Raw genomic sequence first — 22,919 nt, forward strand, 5'->3', positions numbered from 1 at the left:
TTTAGAAAGAAGAGATGAAGACCCAGGACAAGACGTTGGGGTTCAATGCCAGGTAGGGATATAGTACCAATGAAGATTCAGAACAATAAATTATGTTGTGAAAACTAGAAAAGAAAGTATTCAGGAAGAAAAAGTGGTCAAGAGTAGCAAGTGCCATAAAATAGACAAGAATGGACACCAACAAGATTATTTACTTTGAAAAAGCAATTTTAGTTTATTGATGAGGTCAGAAACCAGATCTGAACCTACTTGGAAGGTGGAACTACATGAAGATACTCTGGTGATACCCTATCTCCCTTGTCTTCTTTTGTCCTATCCCCCATTCCTGGGTCAATTAGGGATTATCTAGGAGAGCAGAGTGGTTAGAAAACCCATCATAGGGTATTGGGATTCCTACACTCTGATTCCCTACTCCCTTTGCCCTCCCTAAGTTGCTTAATTGCTCTTGAGATGAAATGAGAATCAAGTCAATTCCTTCCAATTATATGGGATTCTACCAGGTCATAATATCTGCCTTATTGCTATATTCTAAAGTCCTCTAGATCTTACCATTTACCCTGTCTCTATGCTCTGTAATCTTCCATTGCTATCATGATATGACCTATTTCACTCAAGGACTTCTGTGACATGCTATGAGCACCATCCTTGCATCCTTACAAGTTCATGACCTACCTGTCCTATAACTGAACTTTTTTGTGTTATCTCCCTGTACTAGAGTGCCAGCTCCTTGAGAGTAACTGTTTATTTTTTTCTCATACGTAACCCTAGAGTTTATTTTGTTAGTTATTTGGCACACAGTAAGTACTTACTGTGATGGGGGTGCAGATGTGTACCCCGAGGTTCGGGAAGGATACATTTTGCAAGAATGCAAGACTCCAAAACTTAGCTTAAAAACAAAACTTAGCTTAATTTAGGAGATAATGTTGAGAATGGCCAGGAGGATAGCAAGGTAGAAGAGCAAGATGGGGAGCAGTTCCTTGAGAGGACAGCATGGATGAAAAGGCTGTTTCCCCAGAAGACATCAGTTCTGGGGATTTTATACTGTTTACAACTTAGAGTGTTAGTCACTCAGGTATAAGGTGGGGTCTGCCTGGGGACATAAAGATTCCTTAGTTTTAGGGAACAAACAGATGTCTGATAGGATTGAAGTGTGGCCTGGAAGTGCATCTTTCTGTCCATCTTAAATCTAGAGGACGATCAAAGGAAGATAGTCATCTCAGGACCCTAGAGGGGTCATTGGGTGTTTTTATGCTCAGAGTCACAAGGATGTAAGGGAGCAAGGGAGTTTCCCTGATAACAGTTTGCCTGGTTTTCTGGGGGTACAGTGCCCATGTCACTTATTAGATGATTTTTCATATATTTATTCATTCAGATAGCAAAGAATAGAAGAGGGAGAGAAGAGGAAATGGAGGCAACAAGAGAAGATAGCTTTATCTGGGAGTTTGGCCAAGACATAGAATAGAACTGTTGTCCAGAGCTTGAGAATTGAGAGAAATGGAAGGGGACAGAAAGAGTAAGGGGTGGGGAGAGGCAGAGAAAAGGTGAGCCTACAATTTGCTCTAGAAAATGGAAGTAGATAGGATCAAGGCTTCATTGAGGAATTGGTTTTCTCAAAAGAAAAGATACCCCACTATCAGAGCCTGAGGGAAAGGAGGAGAGACTATGTGGGGAATTGATGTCAAGGCATTTTGACACGAAAATGGAACTCACTTGGTAGATGCCTGTTTGGATGGTTTTGGTTTGTTCAGTGCCTTCCTTAGCCTGACTTTCTTGGACTTGATATTTTTCAATAACTGGGCTTTTGAAACCAGTCAGCACTTTTGGCACCTGCCTTTTGTTATCTTCCTTGACTTGACTTCCTAGATTAGATCCCTATTCTATTTGGTACATTCTAACCCCACTCAAATAAAATCAAATTCCTTACTTTGAATATCAAGAGGCCTCCTGTCTTTGTAAAACCCAAGATCTAGCAAGACATGTTAGCATGTAAATTTAGGAGAGAAATTCACTATAGATCAAAGGTTCTTTTTTGTGTACCATGGACACCTTTGGCAGTCTAGTGAAGTTTCAAAATAATGTTTTTAAATATATAAAATAAAATGCATTGGGATTATATATAATTTATATTGACTTGGTTACAAAATATTTTAAGAAAAGTTAATAGACCCAGGTTAAGAATTATTGCTTTAGATAATGTATACCAATGTCTTCAAATAACAACTTATATAGTATTTTAAAGTTCACAAAATACTTCACAAAAATTATTTCATTTAGGCTCACAACAATATTAGGAGGTTAGATGCTATTATTATCTTCATTTTAAAAATGAAGAAATTTAGGCAGATAGAAATTAAGTGACTTACCCAAGGTCACATAGCTAATATGTGTCTGAGGGAAGATTTTAACTCTTGTTTTCATGACTAGAGGACAGTGTCTATGAATTGCACTACCTAACAGCTTCAACAAGGCTTACATGAGCAGAATGACCAAAACAAGGAATATAGCACCCTGGAGCACTGAAATAAATTGCTATGTGCTTTGCTGAAGCACAAAATATCAGAGTTGGAGAGACTTTCATGGTTCAACCTGTTCAGATTTAGTTCAATGCATACTTTAAAAAGAATCTCTTCTATATTTTCTGTCGTCTGTACTTGAGGACCTTTCATAATAGTAGCCAAAGTAAGAATGTGAACTATCATTCCACAAGGAATGTAAACTACTTTGAGTAAGTGTAAACAGTAAAAGAAGCTCCAGTTGTCCCATGTGAAAAACTTCCATATGACCCCTAGGTCATTTCTGGTGCTGTGCTCTCTTTGCTCTTTCTACATCTCTGACCTGGCCTGGGGTGGGTGCAGGGATACACCATGTTACTTTGTCTGCTGTCACCAAGGATGACTAGTCTCTTTTGAGTAAACTCATCCAACAAAACAAATTAGCCCTAATAAAACCAATTTATAACCAACCTGGTAGGAGTTCCTCTTTCTCTGGTATCTCAGTATTCTCTCAGAGGGTATGCCACCTTATAAGTGGCATAATTAGGACATAATAGATATGGTTCCTAACTCGGAGGTCATGCCACCCTACAATTGGTATAAGTGGGGTAGAACAGATTTGCCCCCTTATAGAGCTCTAGTAGGAGAGAGAGGACATGTCGATCTCCAGGTAGACATTTCTATCTTGAGATAGCTCTAATTACTTGAAAGTTTGTCATAACATCAATATTAAATTTATTCCCTTATTACCACTATACATACTTACTCTAGAAGTGCCACCTTCTCTGGGAGAGGATATTCTGGGAATTATTATACCAAAAAGAAAAAAAAAAGAGAAAGAAACCTTTATTTAGTAACATTAAAACTTCTAGGTTTCCCCTACCTTGATTTCTCATGTTACACAAATTAAATTTTTAGCATTTTCTCTTAATGAATTAAATTATTCAGAGCAGTTGTTCATACTTAGGGCTTTTTGAGTAAGAATTTGAATTGATTAATTTTATTTTGTTGTTGTGAACACATTTTGTTTTGACACAAAAGATACTTTCCAGCAAATTGCAAAACATATCCACTACAAAGTACAATCCTGGAAAATTTAAGCTGAACTTCCAAATATCGTTATTATGACTGATAGCCCATGTCACTTTCTGTCTTTGAAGTTTACTGATTATTCCCAGAAAGGAAGGATGTGTGCTTTAACTTTGATAACATGGTACCAGCATTGTCCATTTCAATTCATTCATATTAAGTAATGGAGGTATACCCTCTTAGTTTATGTGAAGCAGACATATAACTGAGGTATCTTCAAATAGATGAAATACTTTATTTTTTTTAAGTGCCATCAAGAGGGAAAAATTATTTAATCATTCAGATAGATTTTATTGATATATTTTGTATTTATATTACCTATATTCCCTCCTATATCCCAGTCTCCCAACCCATAGAGAACTATCCTAAATAAGAAAGAATAAAACAAATCAAAACCAACATACTGAAAAAAAAATGCCTAATGATATAAATAATGTTCCATACTCATTGACTAACCACTTCTGCAAAATAAGGACACAGGAGAGAGGTTATCTTTTCACATTTCTTCTTTGGAGCAAATCTTGTTTTTTTCTTATAATTTTCAACATTAATTTTCTTTTAAAAATATATATCTTATTGGTATATTTTGTTTTTTTATATCACCAGAATTTATCCCAGCAATCCTCTTCCTTTAGTTTACAGGGAACCATCCTATATAATAAATAATATTTTCTAAAATACACAGAATGAGCAGCTGGGTAGCTCCGTGGATTGAGAGTCAGACCTAGAGATGGGAGGTTCTAGGTTCAAATATGGCCTCAGACACTTCCTAGTTGTGTGACCCTAGGCAAGTCACTTGATCCCCATTGCCCAGCCCTTACTGCTTTTCTGCCTTAGAACCAATGCACAGTATTGATTCTAAGATGGAAGGTAAGGGTTTAAAATAAAATAAAATAAAATACACAGAATGAGAAGAGAAAAAACTATCAAAACTATTCAGTAAAACAAAAATTATAAGAATATGTCTTATTCTTCTTTTCATATGGCACCATTCTTTGGTGCCATGTTCCTTTGTAATTTTTAATGTGTACTTTTAACAGTTTTGTAGCTGTCCTTTCCATTTTCAGTGATATTGTTTTATTGATTCTGTTTACCTCATTTTGCATCAGAACACGGAGCTTTCCATGTTTCTCCATACTCATTGTATTCATCCTTTCTTGTAACACAATAATATTCCATTCTATTCATTACTTGTTTAGCTATTTCCCATTTGATGGTCATCTAACTTATTTCTAGTTTTATTTTTTCCTAGACAAAAGATACTGTTATAAATATTTTGATGTATAGGGGCTTTCTTCTTATGAATGATCTATTTGAGTATGTTTATAAAGTGGCCACACACCACCACCAAAGCAATAGAGTGTCTATCTTTCCATGACTATTCCAACATTGACTATTCCTATCTTTTATCAGTGAAATCAGTTTCTTGGGTGTAACTTGAAACCTCAGGGTTATGCTGATTTTCATCTCTTTTATTTGAGTTTTATTATTTGTTATTATTTTTATAATATATACATATATTATATTGTTATTATTTTATAATTTAATTTGAGTAACTTTTTCACATTTCTTAGACTTATAAATGTTGGAAATTTCACCATTGGGAAATTTCATACTTGAAAAATTTCCTATTGATAGTGGGAACTCTATTGGAATGTGAACCCCATTGGCATGGGAGGTTCCTCCTCCTCCCTTCTTAACATTACTTTAGGACAGAAACCTTTTTCTGAACAATGGAAAGGGCTTTGACCTATGCTTAAGCATAGAACAGGAATTTCTTTGAGTCATGATTGATTTTAGAATTGATACAATAGAGATACTTGGAATGACAGAACCAGGTCTTGGAAAATACAATTTCCACCCCACTCAGTCCTAACAGGACTGCAGCAAAGGATCAAGATTTAATTATTTGAGAATATGACCTTCAACAGACATGTGCAAAGCCACAGACCTCTGGGCGGTCCTGGGTTAAGCTAGAGCCACCATTGGCACAGGGAAGGCATGGACAGTGATTGGTAGATGTGAGAACTGAGGGGAGGGAACTTGGATGGTTTCCTTAAAGATAGAGGTGTCTGAGGACTGAGGGGTGGTGGGTTGGAGAGGTTTTTGCTCTGAGAGGTAGTGCTTTGAGAAGTTTGCTCTGAAGGAAGCTGGAGGTGGAGGCCCCTGAGACTGTTTCTCCATTTTGGTCACATGAGTGATAGGGACTGATCTCTTTTCTTTGCCTCAGCTATCTAAGGGCTTGGGCCTTTTGGCCCAGCCTAAACAGAAGGGGTATTTAAGCCCTATTCCCTTCTCTACCTTTTCTCTCTCTCTCTCTCTCTCTCTCTCTCTCTCTCTCTCTCTCTCTCTCTCTCTCTCTCTCTCTCTCTCTCTCTCTCTCTGTCTCTCTGTCTCTCTCTCTGTCTCTCTCTCTCTCTCTCTCTCTCTCTCTCTCTCTCTCTCTCTCTCTCTCTCTCTCTCTCTCTCTCTCTCTCTCTCTCTCTCTCTCTCTCCTCTCTCTCTCTAATACCTTTCTTCCTCCTGTTTGTAATTAAACTCCATAAAAGGTTGACTGCTGACTTGAGTTTTCATTTAGGAATTACATAGCTGAATTCCTTGGCGACCTTAAATTAATATATATCAGTCTTTTAAAGTGATTTCCTTGTCACACATTTTCAATAGTTTGCAATTACTTTGAGAATTGTGTTCTTAGCTTTTGACCACTTTATATAAATTTCCAACAATTTGGGGCCCTCGTACATCAAATTTTTTACTAGTATGTATTGTTATTGTCATTATCAGCAGACTTGTATTGAATTCCACTTCATTACATACAGGGCATTGTATAGGAAAAATGAATATATATGTATATAGACTACATATGTAAGAATACATATGTGTAAAGATACACATATTTACATATGTGTGTATTTTATACACATATATATGCTTAACTGAGGATTACTAGGAGGCAGCATGTGATCATTGCTATAAAAGTATTCAGGCAATTAATGTGATAGGAGCTTAGATGAGAGATGCTTATGAGTATATAGGGCATGGAATACTTCTTAAAGGAGGTTGATCTTGGGCTGGATTTCCAGAAAATCTTTATTAAGAATTCACTATATGTATAGCTCTATGTTAGTCAATGGGTTGTGAGAAAACAAAAGTCTCACGCTATCATAGGAAGATACCTAATGCACACAATTAATAAGTAGTAAGATATAGTGGAGTTCTAAATCAGGATTATCATCATCATCATTTACAGAGCATTTTAATGTTTGTAATATGCTTTACAAATATCTTATTTTGCCCTAATAATAAGCCTTGGAGATAGGTTCTGTTATTATTCCCATTTTACACATGAATATCAGCAATTTTACCCACTGCTTGCGTTCTATGACAAGGTATCTAATTTTTCTGAGTTGGCCTCTCTTCAGTTTCCTCATCTGTAATAATGAGATTTGAATATATGATCTCTAAGATTCTCCAACTCTAAATCCATTATATTATTAATACAGTAAAGATTATAATCAGTGATATGCAGGACAGAGAAAATGTCTTAAAGGATAAGTGTAATTTAGGCCATGTATAGAGCTTTCAAGGCAGAAGGAACAAAATAAGCAAATGAGTGGAAGCATAAACATAGAATGAATAAGCCATTTTGGCTGGAATAAGTGGCAGGTGCAGAGAATTAGTGTGAGGAAAGTTTGAAAAGTTAAGTTGGCATCTGGATTTGGGGAAACCTCAATGCCAGGCTAAGAAAATTGGATTTTATCATATAAACAACAGTAGTGAATGAAGTTAGGAACATTAAATACAAAATAATATTTTCAGAAAATTCATATGGAAGCTGTGTGTAAAATGGTTTGGAAGAGTACAAAAATGGAGGTAGGCAAACCAGAGAGGAAGCTATTGCAGCAATCTAATTGTTTGAGGTGGTGAAGGCCTATAGTCAGGGATAATGAGATTAGCAATAAAAAATAAGGCCTGAATTCAAGAGATATTGAAGGGAAGGTTCTGTAGCTCTTGATGACAATGTTTGGATGGCTAAGAAAGTGAAAGAGAGATGATCAAATGTCACTGAGCTTTTTTGAACCTTGATAACTATGAGAATTATAGTCCCTGGCATTTGATTTCATTTTTCTCCTTGGATATTTGTTGATCCCTTGCTTACTTTGATTTCAGTTTGAATTATCCTCACTAGATGCAATTAATTGCCATAGAATACTAACACTATACAGATTAAATGTACATTTCAGTATTGGATCTTTACATGAAATGTTAACTTAAATGAATATTTTTGTATTAAATTCAAAGTAATAAGATCTAAATTTTGAAAAATAATTAAAAGTACTAATACTAACAGTATTAGTACTAAAAGTACTAATAAACTAACAATCCTTTAATAAAAGATAAAGCATCATTAAAGGAGTGAGGGGATCCCCCTCTTCCCTCTTAGAAAAATTATCTCCAATGAGGGAAGCTGAAATTACTTCATATGAATGGATGAAGAGAAAGATAACAGATGTTGGTAATAACAAGTGAAGAAGTACTTAGTGGTTTTGGTAGATTGTAATAATGAGAGATGGAGTTAATGGAGAGATGAAGAAGGTAAATAAATGTAGCAGCAGATCACCTGAGCAGGAGAAGCAGTGACAAAAATTCTATATAACTCATGTTAGTTGTAACAAGGGAATCAGCTTAAAAAGACTGATATATATTAATTTAAGGTCGCCAAGGAATCAGCTATGTAATTCCTAAATGAAAAACTCAAGTCAGCCATCAGCCTTTTTTGGAGTTTAATTACAATAGGAGTAAGAAAGGAATTAGAGATATAGAGAGAGAAAGGAATAGGGCTTAAATACCCCTTCTGTTTAGGCTGGGCCAAAAGGCCCAAGCCCTTAGATAGCTGGGGCAAAGAAAAAAGATCAGTCCCTATTACTCACGTGTCCAAAATGGAGAAACAGTCTCAGAGGCCCCCACCTTCAGCTTCCTTCAGAGCAAGCTTCCTCAGAGCCCAGGAACCACACCGACCAAAAACTCAACCACCTCCTCGAGTCTCCAGACCCTCCTATCTTTAAGGACCCCATCCAAGTTGCCTCCCCTCAGTCCTCACATCTACCAATCACTCTTCATCAATTTCCCTGTCAATGGAGGCTCTCGCTTAACCCAGGACCGCCCAGAGGTTTCTGGCTTTTGCACATGTCTGTTGAAGGTCATATTTTTCAAATGATTAAATCTTTACTCCTTTGTTACAGCCCTTTCTAAATCCTGTTAACTTGAGTATGGTAGAGATTGGAATAATTAAATTTTGATCTAGGCTGCAGCCCTTACTCAATCCTATTAGGACTGAATAGGGTGGAGTATCTCCATTGTATCAATTCTAAAATCAATCATGACTCAAAGAAATTCCTGTTCTATGCTTAAGCATAGGTCAAAGTCCTTTCCATTGTTCAGCAAAAGGTTTCTGTCCTAAAGTAATCTTAAGAAGGGAAGAGAAGGAACCTCCCATGCCAATGGGATTCCCATTCCAATAGACTATCAGTAAGAAATTTTCCAAGTATGAAATATCCCAATGGTGAAATTTCCAACATTTATAAGTCTAAGGAAATTTGAGGTTTACATAGTTAAAGAGCTTCCCAAAAGGACACTTTTAGTAGAAAAAAATGTATAATAACAACTTGCTTTCCCTTTCATTTTATCTGGAACCAGTGTAACTCTGCCCCAGGACCAGCTCCAAAGTTCAACTGATCATTTCCTTTAAATGAATGGATGGGAGGGTGGGTCTCTGAAAGAAAAATAAAAGGCTTGAAAGCCCTCCTTCTTCCTAGCTGAGCAGACAGTGTTATGTCTGAAGCTAATGTTACAAGGGGAGTTTGTCCTTCACAATGACATATTTCAGAGCATCTACAAGAAAGAGTCTGCATATAAATATAAATGACATGCTTGAGTTAGTTTTTTCTAACCCAATGGTTTAAAAAATACTAATGTTAATAAATAAAAGTCATATGGTGAAGTTTTCTTGTAGCTGTGGAATAGTGCATAGAATGTTCTTCCTATCTTCAAATAATTCAGTAGTCATGAAGAAAGCCAATTCCCTGCTCCTTATAGTCTCTACCAGACCCCTTCTTACCACCACCCTAATGAATCAACCTCTCTTAATTTGAGATTTGTTCATCCAGACATTATCTTCCTTGCTAGTCCTTATCACCTTTTATCTGCTGGCCCTTACATCATTCTGTATCAATGCTCGAGGAATTCAGGACCAGCCTCAGTCTTCTTTTCTCCATCTTCATTTTCTACCTTTTCTATCTTCTCCTTGTACCTCTCCCATTAGAATGTACATTCCTTCTCCCTCAGTGCAGATGTTTCAAATTCTTCTCCTCTTCCATTCCCTCTACTTTCTTCTTTTCTTTCTTTCTTGTCTTTGATTCTCCTTCCTCTTTTCAAACATGGAAAAAATGGGGATGTGTGTAGATCTTTCTGTTCTCCCAAAGTCCATATTTTGAGTCAGAACAACATCAAATTCCATTCTCTCTCTTCTTCTCCAGTCTCCAGGGATGAGTAGAACTTTTACTTGCCAACATTTAACACTGTATTTGTGCCCTGAGAATAATCCTATATACTCTTATCTTTTTTGGGAGCTTGCTACTTTGATCATCCTGTATTCTATTTTCCTTTCATAGACAGACTACCATAAACAAATCTGTCCAAATTCATTGTCTTTGCTTTCTCCATTTCCATCAAATTCTCTACCATTTGCAATATATAGTTCAATTCTGAATCACTAGCCTCCCAAAAATCTCTATTTATATATTACAGAGACAGCAAAAACAAAACAAATCCTTTTCTCTCCTCTCTCCTTAGTACTCCTATTCTGAACTTCCTTATTTCTGATCAGGGAACAACCATCATTCTAGTCATCTATGTTAGAAATCTAAGCCAAACTCAAATCTTCACTTTTTCTCACTTCCACTTATCCATTTGGATAGTGTTTTCTTGATTTTACTTCTTCAGCATCTTTTAGATCTACTATCTATTCCATTCTCTCCATTCACGATGTAACCACCTTCACTATTTTTAACCCATTTAAAAAATAAAAAACAATGAATTTTCATTTATCAAAAAATAACAGAAGAGTAGGAAGGACACAATAATTGAAATTTATAGATAATTTACAAATTTCATTTTCGTCAATAATTTCAATTCCCCTAGAGGTCAGCTAGATGGCTCAGTGGATTGAGAGTCAGGTCTAGAAATGGAATGTCTTGAATTTAAATTAGGTTTCAGATACTTCCTAGCTATGTGACCCTGGGAAATTTAATTTCCATTGTCTAAACCTTTCTGCTCTTCTGCCTTAGAACCAATACTCAGTATTGATTTTAAAATGAATGGGTTTTGGAGAAGACTTCCGGGTAATCATGGCTGTAATCTAGATGCCACACGCTTCCTCTCCCTGGCACCGAACGAAATAGACTACATCAAAGGAGCATAAAAATCACCTTTGGCGGAACAGGACTCCCCAGTACCCCACAGAGGCGAAGGTACATGGGGTTTGAACATTTCCACACTATAATAAGAAGGAGGAAAAGCTTGCACAGAAACGTGAACTGAGCCGCCCTTCCCCCCCCACATCCCCCACCAAATCAGAGTGAGCTACCTGAGTGGTCACTTGGACAGTGAGTGAGTGGGGAATGTCTCTGTCTGGGGGGGGGGGCACTCCAGGGTCCTTGGGATCTGGGGACTGCCAGGAAAAAATGTCTCAGGGCGGTTTCATGTGAGAACCCGGCTCTGAGCACGGGGGTCCTCGGAGCTGTACTTGGGGTGGTTGTGCTGAACATCTGGGCGGAGCTAAACACCAGGGGCAGACCACGCGCTGATTATCTGGGTGGAGCTGAACACCTGGGCAGTTTGGCTGTGATCAGGGCCCCAGCACTCTAAGAAACCTCGGAGGCAGGGAAGAGCTAGTCTGAGGCAACCTAAATTCACAGAAAACAACCTCGATATTACTCTACAGGAGATTATAAAAGAAAATTGCCCCCACGTTCTGGAGCAAGGGGGCAAAATAGAAATAGAAAGGGTTCATAGAACACTTTTTATACTAAATCCCCAAAAGACAACCCCTAGGAATGTAATTGCCAAATTCAAGAGCTTCCGAGAAAAGGAGAAAATCCTACAAGAAGCCAAGAAGAGGAGCTTCAGATATAGGGGGGCTCCCATAAGGATCACACATGACTTAGCGGCTAACACACTAAGAGACCGCAAAGCATGGAACACGATATTTAGAAAGGCAAGAGAGCTGGGTCTCCAACCAAGAATCAACTACCCAGCAAAACTGACTATATACTTCCAGGGAAAAGTATGGGCATTCAACAAAATAGAAGATTTCCAAGCATTTGCTAAGAAAAGACCAGAGCTCTGTGGAAAGTTCTATATCCAAGCACAGAAAGCAAGAGAAACATGAAAAGGTAAATATGAAAGAAAGGGAAAAGGAGATAAATCTTATCTTTTTCTTTAAGTCAAACTCTCTTCTATAAGGACTACATTTACATCAAATTATATATATTAATATGTGGGGAAAATGTTTTGTGTAACTCTCAAAAATTGTAGCATCATAAGAGTAGTTAGAAGAAACATGCATAGGGAAAGAATGGGGCATTAAGAAGATTTAGGGAAAGTGGGGGCAAAGAAAGGAAAAGGGAGGGGGGAACCATCGATAATACTAAGATTTACTTCAAGAAATAGGGGGGGCACTTAATAGAATAATCTTTCCCATATAAAGATACACATGGGAAGGGGAGGGGAAGAACTCTCATATGAGAAGGAGAGGAAGAGAGCATGAAGGGGAATTACTTAAACCTTTCAGTGAAATAAAATCTGAGAGGGAAGAACATCTAGATCAATTGGGATTCTGAATTCTATCTTATCCATTAGGGCAATAAAGAAAGGAAAATTAAGGAGGGGGAGGGGGTAGGGAGTATAAAAAGGGAGGGAAGGAGAGGGGGGAGGGGAATGGAGCATAAAAAGGGAGGAGATAGAAAGGGAAGCATCTCAAGGGAGGGGACTAGGGGGACTAACCTAAAGTAAATCACTGGTTCAAAAGAAGATAGCTAAAAAAGAAAAGTCAGAACTAGGGGAAGATATCAAAATGCCAGCAAATCCACAAATGACAATCATAACTTTGAATGTGAATGGGGTGAACTCACCCATAAAATGTAGACAAATAGCAGATTGGATTAGAACCCAAAACCCTACCATATGTTGTCTTCAAGAAACACATATGAGACGGGTTGATACTCACAAGGTTAGAATTAAAGGTTGGAGTAAGACCTTTCGGGCCTCAACTGATAGAAAGAAGGCAGGAGTTGCAATCATGATATCTGACAAAGCCAAAGCAAAAATAGACCTGATCAAAAGGGATAGGGAAGGTAAATATATTCTGTTAAAAGGGAGTATAGACAATGAAGAAATGTCACTAATCAACATGTATGCACCACATGGTATAGCATCCAAATTTTTTATAGAGAAACTAGGAGAATTGAAGGAGGAAATAGACAGTAAAACCATATTAGTGGAAGACTTGAACCAACCACTATCAAATTTAGATAAATCAAACCAAAAAATAAACAAGAAAGAGGTAAAAGAGGTGAATTAAATCTTAGAAAAATTAGAGTTAATAGACATATGGAGAAAAATAAATAGGGACAAAAAGGAATACACCTTCTTTTCAGCACCACATGGCACATTCACAAAAATAGATCATACACTAGGTCACAGAAATGTGGCACTCAAATGCAGAAAAGCAGAAATAATAACTGCAGCCTTTTCAGATCACAAGGCAATAAAAATATTGATCGGTAAGGGTACATGGAGAGCCAAATCAAAAATTAATTGGAAATTAAATAATATGATACTCCAAAATCGGATAGTTAGAGAAGAAATCATAGAAACAATTAATAATTTCATTGAAGAAAATGACAATGGCAAGACATTCTTTCAAACCTAATGGGATACAGCCAAGGCAGTACTAAGATGAAAATTCATATCCCTGAGTGCATATATTAACAAATTAGGGAGGACAGAGATCAAGGAATTGAAAAGGCAAATCAAAAAACTTGAGAACAAACAAATTAAAAACCCCCAGAAGAAAACCAAACTAGAGATCCTAAAAATTAAGGGAAAAATTAATAAAATCGAAAGTGACAGAACTATTGAGCTAATAAACAAGACTAGAAGCTGGTACTTTGAAAAAATAGACAAAATAGACAAAGTACTGGTCAATCTAATTTAAAAAAGGAAAGAAGAAAGGCAAATTAACAGCATCAAGGATGAAAAGGGGATCTCACCTCCAAGGAAGAGGAAATTAAGGCAATCATTAAAAACTACTTTGCCCAACTATATGGCAATAAATATACCAACCTAGGTGATATGGATGAATATTTACAAAAATATAAATTGCCTAGACTAACAGAAGAAGAAATAGATTTCTTAAATAATCCCATATCAGAAAAAGAAATCCACAGGCCATCAAAGAACTTCCTAAGAAAAAATCCCCAGGGCCTGAAGGATTCACCAGTGAATTCTATCAAACATTCAAAGAACAGCTAACTCCAATACTATACAAACTATTTGACATAATAAGCAAAGAGGGATTCTACCAAACTCCTTTTATGACACAAACATGGTACTAATTCCAAAACCAGGCAGGTCAAAAACAGAGAAAGAAAATTATAGACCAATCTCCCTAATGAATATAGATGCAAAAATCTTAAATAGGATACTAGCAAAAAGACTCCAGCAAGTGATCAGAAGGGTCATTCACCATGATCAAATAGGATTTATACCAGGGATGCAGGGCTGGTTCAATATTAGGAAAACTATCCACATAATTGACCACATCAACAAGCAAACCAATAAGAACCACATGATTATCTCAATAGATGCAGAAAAAGCCTTTGATAAAATACAACACCCATTCCTACTAAAAACACTAGAAAGCATAGGAATAGAAGGGTCATTCCTAAAAATAATAAACAGCATATATCTAAAACCATCAACTAATATCATCTGCAATGGGGATAAACTAAATCCATTCCCATTAAGAGCAGAAGTGAAACAAGGATGCCCATTATCACCTCTATTATTTGACATTGTATTAGAAACACTAGCAGTAGCAATTAGAGAAGAAAAAGAAATTGAAGGCATTAAAATAGGCAAGGAGGAGACCAAATGATCGCTCTTTGCAGATGACATGATGGTCTACTTAAAGAATCCTAGAGATTCAACCAAAAAGCTAATCGAAATAATCAAAAACTTTAGCAAAGTTGCAGGATACAAAATAAACCCACATAAGTCATCAGCATTTCTATATAATTCCAACACAGCTCAGCAGCAAGAACTACAAAGAGAAATCCCATTCAAAATTACCTTAGACAAAATAAAATACTTAGGAATCTATCTCCCGAGACAAACACAGGATCTATATGAACACAACTACAAAAGACTTTCCACACAACTAAAACTAGACTTGAACAATTGGAAGAACATTAACTGCTCATAGGTAGGATGAGCCAATATAATAAAAATGACCATCCTACCCAAACTCATCTATCTATTTAGTGCCATACCCATGGAACTTCCAAAAAATTTTTTTACTGATTTAGAAAAAACCACAACAAAGTTCATTTGAAAGAATAAAAGATCAAGGATATCCAGGGAAATAATGAAAAAAATACAAAGGAAGGGGGTCTTGCAGTCCCAGATCTCAGACTATATTATAAAGCAGCAGTCATCAAAACAATTTGGTACTGGCTAAGAGACAGAAAGGATGATCAGTGGAATAGACTGGGGGCAAGCAACCTCAGCAAGATAGTATATGACAAACCCAAAGATCTCAGCTTTTGGGACAAAAATCCACTATTTCATAAAAACTGCTGGGACAATTGGAGGACAGTGTGGGAAAAATTTGGTTTAGATCAACACCTCACACCCTACACCAAGATAAATTCAAAATGGGTGAATGACTTGAACATAAAGAAGGAAACTATAAGAAAATTAGGCGAACACAGAATAGTATACATGTCAGACCTTTGGGAAGGGAAAGACTTCAAAACCAAGCAAGAATTAGAAAGATTTACAAAATGCAAAATAAATAATCTGGAATACATCAAATTAAAAAGTTTTTGTACAAACAAAACCAATGTAACCAAAATCAGAAGGGTAGCAACAAATTGGGAAACAATCTTCATAAAAACCTCTGACAGAGGTTTAATTACTCAAATTTACAAAAACTAAATCAATTGTACAAAAAATCAAGCCATTCTCCAATTGACAAATGGGCAAGGGACATGAACAGGCAGTTCTCAGCCAAAGAAATCAAAACTATTAATAAGCACATGAAAAAGTGCTCTAAGTCTCTTAGAGAGATGCAAATCAAAACAACGCTGAGGTATCACCTCACACCTAGCAGATTGACTAACATGACAGCTATGGAAAGTAATGAATGATGGAGGGGATGTGGCAAAGTGGGGACACTAATTCATTGCTGGTGGAGTTGTGAATTGATCCAGCCATTCTGGAGGGCAATTTGGAACTATGCCCAAAGGGTGATAAAAGACTGTCTGCCCTTTGATCCAGCCATAGCACTGCTGGGTTTGTACCCCAAAGAGATAATAAGGAAAAAGACTTGTACAAGAATGCTGCACTCTTTGTGGTGCCCAAAAATTGGAAAACGAGGGGATGCCCATCAGTTGGGGAATGGCTGAACAAATTGTGGTATATGTTGGTGATGGAAAACTATTGTGCTAAAAGGAATAATAAAGTAGAGGAATTCCATGGAGACTGGAACAACCTCCAGGAAGTGATGCAGAGTGAAAGGAGCAGAACCAGGAAAACATTGTACACAGAGACTGATACATTGTGGTACAATCGAAGGTGATGGACTTTTCCATTAGGGACAATGCAATGTCCCTGAACAATCTGCAGGGATCTAGGAGAAAAACACTATCCACAAGCAGAGGATAAACTATGAGAGTAAAAACACCGAAAAAAAGCAACTGCTTGACTATAGGGGTGGACGGGATATGACTGAGGAGAGACTCTAAATGAACACTCTAATGCAAATACCAACAACAAGGAAATGGGTTTGAGTCAAGAACACATGTGATAACCAGTGGAATCATGAGTCGGCTATGGGAGAGGGAAAGGTGGTGGGAGGGGTGGAGGGGAGGAAAAGAAAATGATCTTTGTTTCCAGTGAATAATGTTTGGAAATGACCAAATAAAATAATGTTTAAAATTTTTTTTAAAATGAATAGGTTTTAAAAAAAATAACAATTTTAATTCCTTCCATTGTCAAGTCTTGTGCCCAATTTGCTATCAAGTATAAAATAAAATCACTGATTTTGCAGTATACTCTTCCTTGTCCCTGTAAAGCTCCAAAAGCATACTTGTAAACCACGTGAAGCATGAAATAAGCATTAAATTGTTGGTAAGTTTTACCCAAATTTCAATAATGAGAGTTCAGGCCCTCATCTCTCACTTGGACAATTGAATAGCCTCCTAATTGGTTACCTGTCCTCAAGTCTCTAAATTATCTCTAATGCATCTTTCACCCAATTTCCAGATTGATATCCCTAAAACATGAGTCTGACTATGTTCTTCCCTTCCTCAAGAAGCATTTAATTGCTTTTTTTTGGTCCGTGAATAATAAATAAGCCTACCCTCAAGTTATTTTCAGGCTGATTATATAATATCATATATATACATATACATATATGTATATATATATAACATCTTATATTAAGCTCCTTTGTTGTAGTCCAATTATCCTTTTTGCTTCTACTTCTACATTACTTTCCATTCCCTACCTCTAACCCTTTGGAGAAACTTTCCTCATATCTATAATGTTGTTCCTCCTCTTTTCTCACTCTTGGATCCTCTCTCAATTCATCTTTTAAGTGTGAGCTTCTTTAATAGGACTTTCTTGACTCTCCTAATTGTTAGTCCAAACCTTCCCTACCACCCACCACAATTACTTTTTATTGGTTTTTATAAAATCTATATTTACTTTTTCAGCAAGAATTGTTGCTTCTGCCCAATAAGAATGTAAGTTTCTTTTGAGCAGGAATTGTCTCATTTTTTGCCTTTATCTCCATTAACTAGTATGCTGCCAGGCACATAGTAAGTACTTAATAAGCATTTGTAGATTAATCATTTTAATGAGTTCCTAATGAGGGATAGTTTACCACTAGCAGCATATGTAAGAGTGTAATGCTTACCTTGATGTAAAAAAAATAGGTTGCATCAATAAGTAAATTCACTTGTAAAAGGATCAGACCTTTCCCTCAAAATGACCAAAAATCCATTTCTAATTAATTTTGGACTTCTGAAATAAAACGAAAACAAAGACCAACTTGTAAAGCTCTAGTATTTAAGTAATAAGGCTTAAAGAAGCATGTCTTCATTGGATATATTGTGGAAAGTACTGACAGTTTTGAACTAAGACACAAAAACAAAGACATTTTTGACTGGTTTATTTGTCCTTTGAGGTGAGTTTGATTAAATTAGTTTTAAAAACCATGCCATAATTATTCACATACTTTCCCTGATTATTTTCACTCTAAATTGGTAAGGGATGGTGAATGGAAAGAGAGGCACAATTAAAAAGAGCACCTGGGTCCTGGTCTGCTGCCATCCCTAAAAATGTTGGCTTGTTTTGAAGCACATAGTAACCTTCCTGGTTGCACTTTGAAAAGCTGTTTGGAATATATAGATAATTATTCTTTTCTCTGGCAATTCTTCCTCATTTAGCCCAGACAATTTTATGTCTTTGAGTGAGAAGGGAGAAGAAGATGATTTAGAAATGGTAGAAACATGGTTCTTATGTTTAAAGTTTCCTATGCAACTCTTTCCCTTGATTTATTAATATATCCCTCCCACAATGTCTACTACCTGTCTTCCTCCAATGAGTAAATTAAAAGAAATTCCTATTATCCATGTCTGGAAATATATATATATATCTTTCTGCATCTTAAATTCATCACTTCTGCCTCGAAATGAGTAATGTGTTTCATCTTCATCCTTCTGGCTTTTTGCTTTCTGATTCTTTCAAGGATTATGTACCCTTTGCCCAAGAAAGAAGCAGGAGTCTACTGTGATCCTGGCTTAACATATATTCTTCTCAAAAAGGTTAGGATCTTGTGCAGACTTAGGGCTTTCAAAACCTTAAATCACTAGCTATTACCATCATTCTCAGGACTTCAGTACTTCAAAGAGCCATAATTTCATCTGTGTGGTTACTCCCTCTCCTGATATAGATCAGAACATGTCTGTGCCTTTCTAGAAGATTTAATAAGTATTCATGACCAAAAAATGTATTCTCGAGGCCACCCTGGTGGTAATGAGTCTCTCTGAACTTACCTAGATTGGGCCTCTTATAGCAGATATATAGCCCACTGTACAGCCTTTACTTATAATATTTCTTTTTGGCATGATCTCCTAGAACTTAAATATTACTGAATAATCTTCAAGAGACCAGAGTCACTATCAGTCCATAATGAAGCATTGAAGTAATAGACTAATCTAGATAGCCTCTAATATCTTATCCAACCAAAGAGGGTGTGAGTAGGACTAGTGGAAACATTTTTTCCTATTCTTTCCTGAGTCTTATGTTTTGGGTATATGCTATATAGTCCATTTTATTTTCTTTCAGGGACTTTTTGGAGGGAGTAGATAATTAAAGTCAATATTGACTTTGAAGGTGTGCTACTAGGGGAAAGCCCATATTTTCTAATTTCAGTTTTTGAAGAATGAAGATGCTAGATCTTGAAAGCAATCCAAGAAATCTTTGGTCCTGTTTGATGCTAAACTTAATATCTAAAAATATTCTTTAATCTCTTTTTTCTCCAGAAAATGATTAATAATGTATTAAAAATACTTATAAATGCAGATATGTTTAAAATGGTTTCTCTGCTATCTTTCTAAATATATATATATATAATGTATATACATATATATCTTTTCTAAATTCCTGATAATGTTCATATTTCCATAAAAAAAACTTTCTTTAAAACAACATAGATACAGAGTTTAAGTATTATATCCATTTTACTGATGAGGAAAGTGAAGCTCAAGAGGGTAATGTGATTTCCCCAGATTTATATACTAGTACAAGAACTATACCAAGAAGCCAGACCTTCTTTGTTCAGATACATTCCACTACTCCATGCTGCCTCTCAACAATTCCATCCTAGGATTAAGCTACCCTCTCCAGATTCCAACTTAACAAATACATGGAAGGAAAAAAAATGTATATTTTTCTAAAACACTTGAGTTCCTGTGTGCCTGTGACATTTTACTAGGTCTCACCTTCAGTGAGTATAAAGATAGTTTTCCCTCTAAGGCTTTACAGTTCCAAGTGGATACTATGAAATCTTCCGTGTCCTCTTGAGTTGGTGTTAGTGCCAGTCAAGTGATAGAGCACAAAGAATTAGAGTACTCCGAGAACAAGTCACCAAGGAGAAATGAATTAGTTGGGATACTAGGATCTGAGTGGAAAAAAACCATGAATGAGCTATAGAAAAAGCCTGAAGCTCAAGAGGTGCTTAGTAGGAGGAAATGAGACACAAAGAAGGTGTGATCACTTTGGGCATTGAAAAAGGACTATGATCCCTTTTTCTTGGCTCTCCATGATAACCATACATCTTGATTTTGTTTTAGGCATAGACAAATGACTAATGTAGTCAGTGCTTATTTTGGCTGGGGTTTGAGAAAAAAAAATCATGTGATTCCTTTATTACTGGATAGTTTTGTTATGCTGTTATGCTCTCTAAAATGTCAAGATAGTAATAAAGGGTTTTTGCAGATGTTTTACTGCTTAGTTTTAACTCTTCTGTGGATACAGTCCTACTGTACATATAAAAGACTGAAAGCTCAGAATTTTAAAAAAGCAAATACTACTGTAGGAAGTGTAGATTCTAAGTGCTGGCCAGCTAAGTTATCATCTGTTCAATGAAAGCTGGATTCATACAACATGCTAAGGCCTTTTGCAACTCTATTAATTTCCCATTTAAAATGGATCAGGTTTCATACCCTGCAATACTAAATTACCTTAAAATGTTCTAGGAGATTAATCTGGACACATAAATAGCACAAGAAGGCAAATTAAGCTCCACTTACCTATATGCACTTGCTATGAATTAGAATTATAATAGAACAACTAGAAGTTTTCTTAAGAAACACTAGATATTAGGAATAAAATGGACTCATGGACTCATAAGATTTAGAGCTGTATGTGACCTTAGAAAGCATCAATTCCAATCCTTTCACTTTTCAACTATGAAAAGCAGGAATGAGAGAGATAACTTTATTTACTAAACATCACACATGTACCTTTAGATTACATACATAACAGAACAAAAATTCAATCTATTGCTTCTGACTCCAAAATCTGGTGTTCTTTCTACTATATAATATTACTCTAAACTTCTATTACAAAAGATTTTAAAATATTTCATTTGTTTTCTGAATTACATGTAAAAATTTTTAAACATTTGTTAAAACTTTGAGTTCCAAATTCCTTCTGTCCTTCTGGTCTCTACTCAAGAGCAAGTAAGCAATTTGATATAGGTTATATATATGCTATTATGGAAAATACATTTCCCTGTTAATCATTTTGAATGACAACAAAAAAACCAAGAAAAATGAAAAATGGAAGTATAATATGGGAGGCACACTATCAGATATTCAGGTGAGAGGACTTCTTCTGTCAATATTCCTTTCCCCTATGAAGGCTAGAGCTTAGGCAGGAAAGGTGTCATCAGGAGAAGGAAGCTATCTTTCCCAACAACTTTCCTCTTCTTTCTAGGGATAGGTACAATAGGAGATGGAAGGCCTGACGTCCAAGGGAAGATTGCTCCTCTCAAATGGGAGATGTGCTGGCACATTTGGAAGTCCTGGCACTTTGGAGCAGAAGGAAGACACCTGTAGTCAATAATTTAAGGAGGGGCTGGTCCGGATGATCAGAAAATTCTCCTTTAGATGACAACTGTATTGATCCTTGTTGGAAGCAAAGGATTTTTAAGTGGCAGAGGGGGGAGAATAGAGAATGCTTTTTTGATATAGGAAATTATAATATGTAAGAGTGGCATGGGCATTGTACCCCCAGAAACTCAGGCAAACTATTATCAGGGAAATTCCTCTGTTCCCTTAGGCCCTCTCAATCCACATCACTGGACTTTGGAGATTACCCTCCTTTGATAGCTACATTGAATTGAGATGGACAAAGAGTCACACCCTATTCATTCATCCTCCAAATCAGGAGAACCACCCCCATGCCCTCTGGCTAACCTCCCCCACCAACCCCTTGCTCCAGAGACATGTCCTCACTGCAATAGAAGACTATAAAAAACCCAGAATGGAGGAATTCTGGGAGCAACCTCCCAGGTTCTTCCACTCATGCTGTCTTGCTGACAAAAAAATTTAACATTACTAATAAATCTCTCTCTTTACTTTTAAGCTTAAGTTTTGGAGTCTTGCATTCCTTCAAGAGGTATCCTTCCCGAAATCCCAAGGGAACACCTCTACACCCCACAACAAGAGGAAAATGGATTGCCTATTGTAAGGAATAATAATTGGAAAAGTTTGTAGAGAATGAAGACCACATGAAAGAGAAAATTATGGATTAGATCTTGCCATTCTACACTTCAAATAAGTGATACTCTAACACTGTGTGTTATTGTATCTAACTCATAAATATACATTGTAAATTTGAAATAACCCAGAACCACTAAAGTAGTCAGAAAAAATCCAAGTCTTTCATCGGGAAATAGGTTCAGTAATTGGTGGCTGTCACAGAGCCCAGCACCAAAAAATAAACTTCATTAGGTCTACACCCTGGGACTCTGGGGAGCATACCAAGGTGCACTGTGCTGGATCATTTCTCAAAGGAATAATATAATTTGGGGAACTGAGGATAGGGAAGTATGATTGATTGGCATTACCATGGCTACAAGGAAATGAAAAGTCCAAAACAGGATCCTCCAGGAGAGGCTGATGCTTTACAATGGATACAAAAGGGAAGGGTCCACCCAAGGGCTGGGCTACTTGGGAGGGGACTTTGATTCAATAGGAGAAACTATTATGACAAAAGGGTACTTAGCATTTGATTTGTCAACCTTAGGGTCTATTGTTTGGTCAGAAATGGGCAAGTGAGAACTTCCCTCACAGTGAGTTCTCAGAGGACAGGGTAAGACTTGGGATCTCCAGATTTCAAGTTGACAATATCTACATCTAGCTCAGTAAATACTTATATGGGCAGTTTTCTTTTCCCTTTTAGTCTAAAGTTTTTTTCTGG

At 36.6% G+C, this 22,919-nt stretch overlaps 1 long non-coding RNA gene across 1 annotated transcript in view; it reads right to left on the bottom strand.

Moving 5' to 3' along the window:
* Window positions 1-22,646, bottom strand: part of LOC103097482 (uncharacterized) — a 30,132-nt gene extending 7,486 nt beyond the window's left edge. The window contains exons 1-3 of the long non-coding RNA XR_468205.2: window positions 22,567-22,646; window positions 17,845-17,951; window positions 3,259-3,292 (exon numbers count right to left, since the gene is read on the bottom strand). This is a non-coding gene — a long non-coding RNA (uncharacterized LOC103097482). The remainder of the gene's footprint in view (window positions 1-3,258; window positions 3,293-17,844; window positions 17,952-22,566) is intronic.
* Window positions 22,647-22,919: the final 273 nt, after the last annotated feature.

The sequence above is a fragment of the Monodelphis domestica genome, chromosome 4 (genome assembly GCF_027887165.1).
Source record: "Monodelphis domestica isolate mMonDom1 chromosome 4, mMonDom1.pri, whole genome shotgun sequence".
NCBI classification, from domain to species: Eukaryota; Metazoa; Chordata; class Mammalia; order Didelphimorphia; family Didelphidae; genus Monodelphis; species Monodelphis domestica.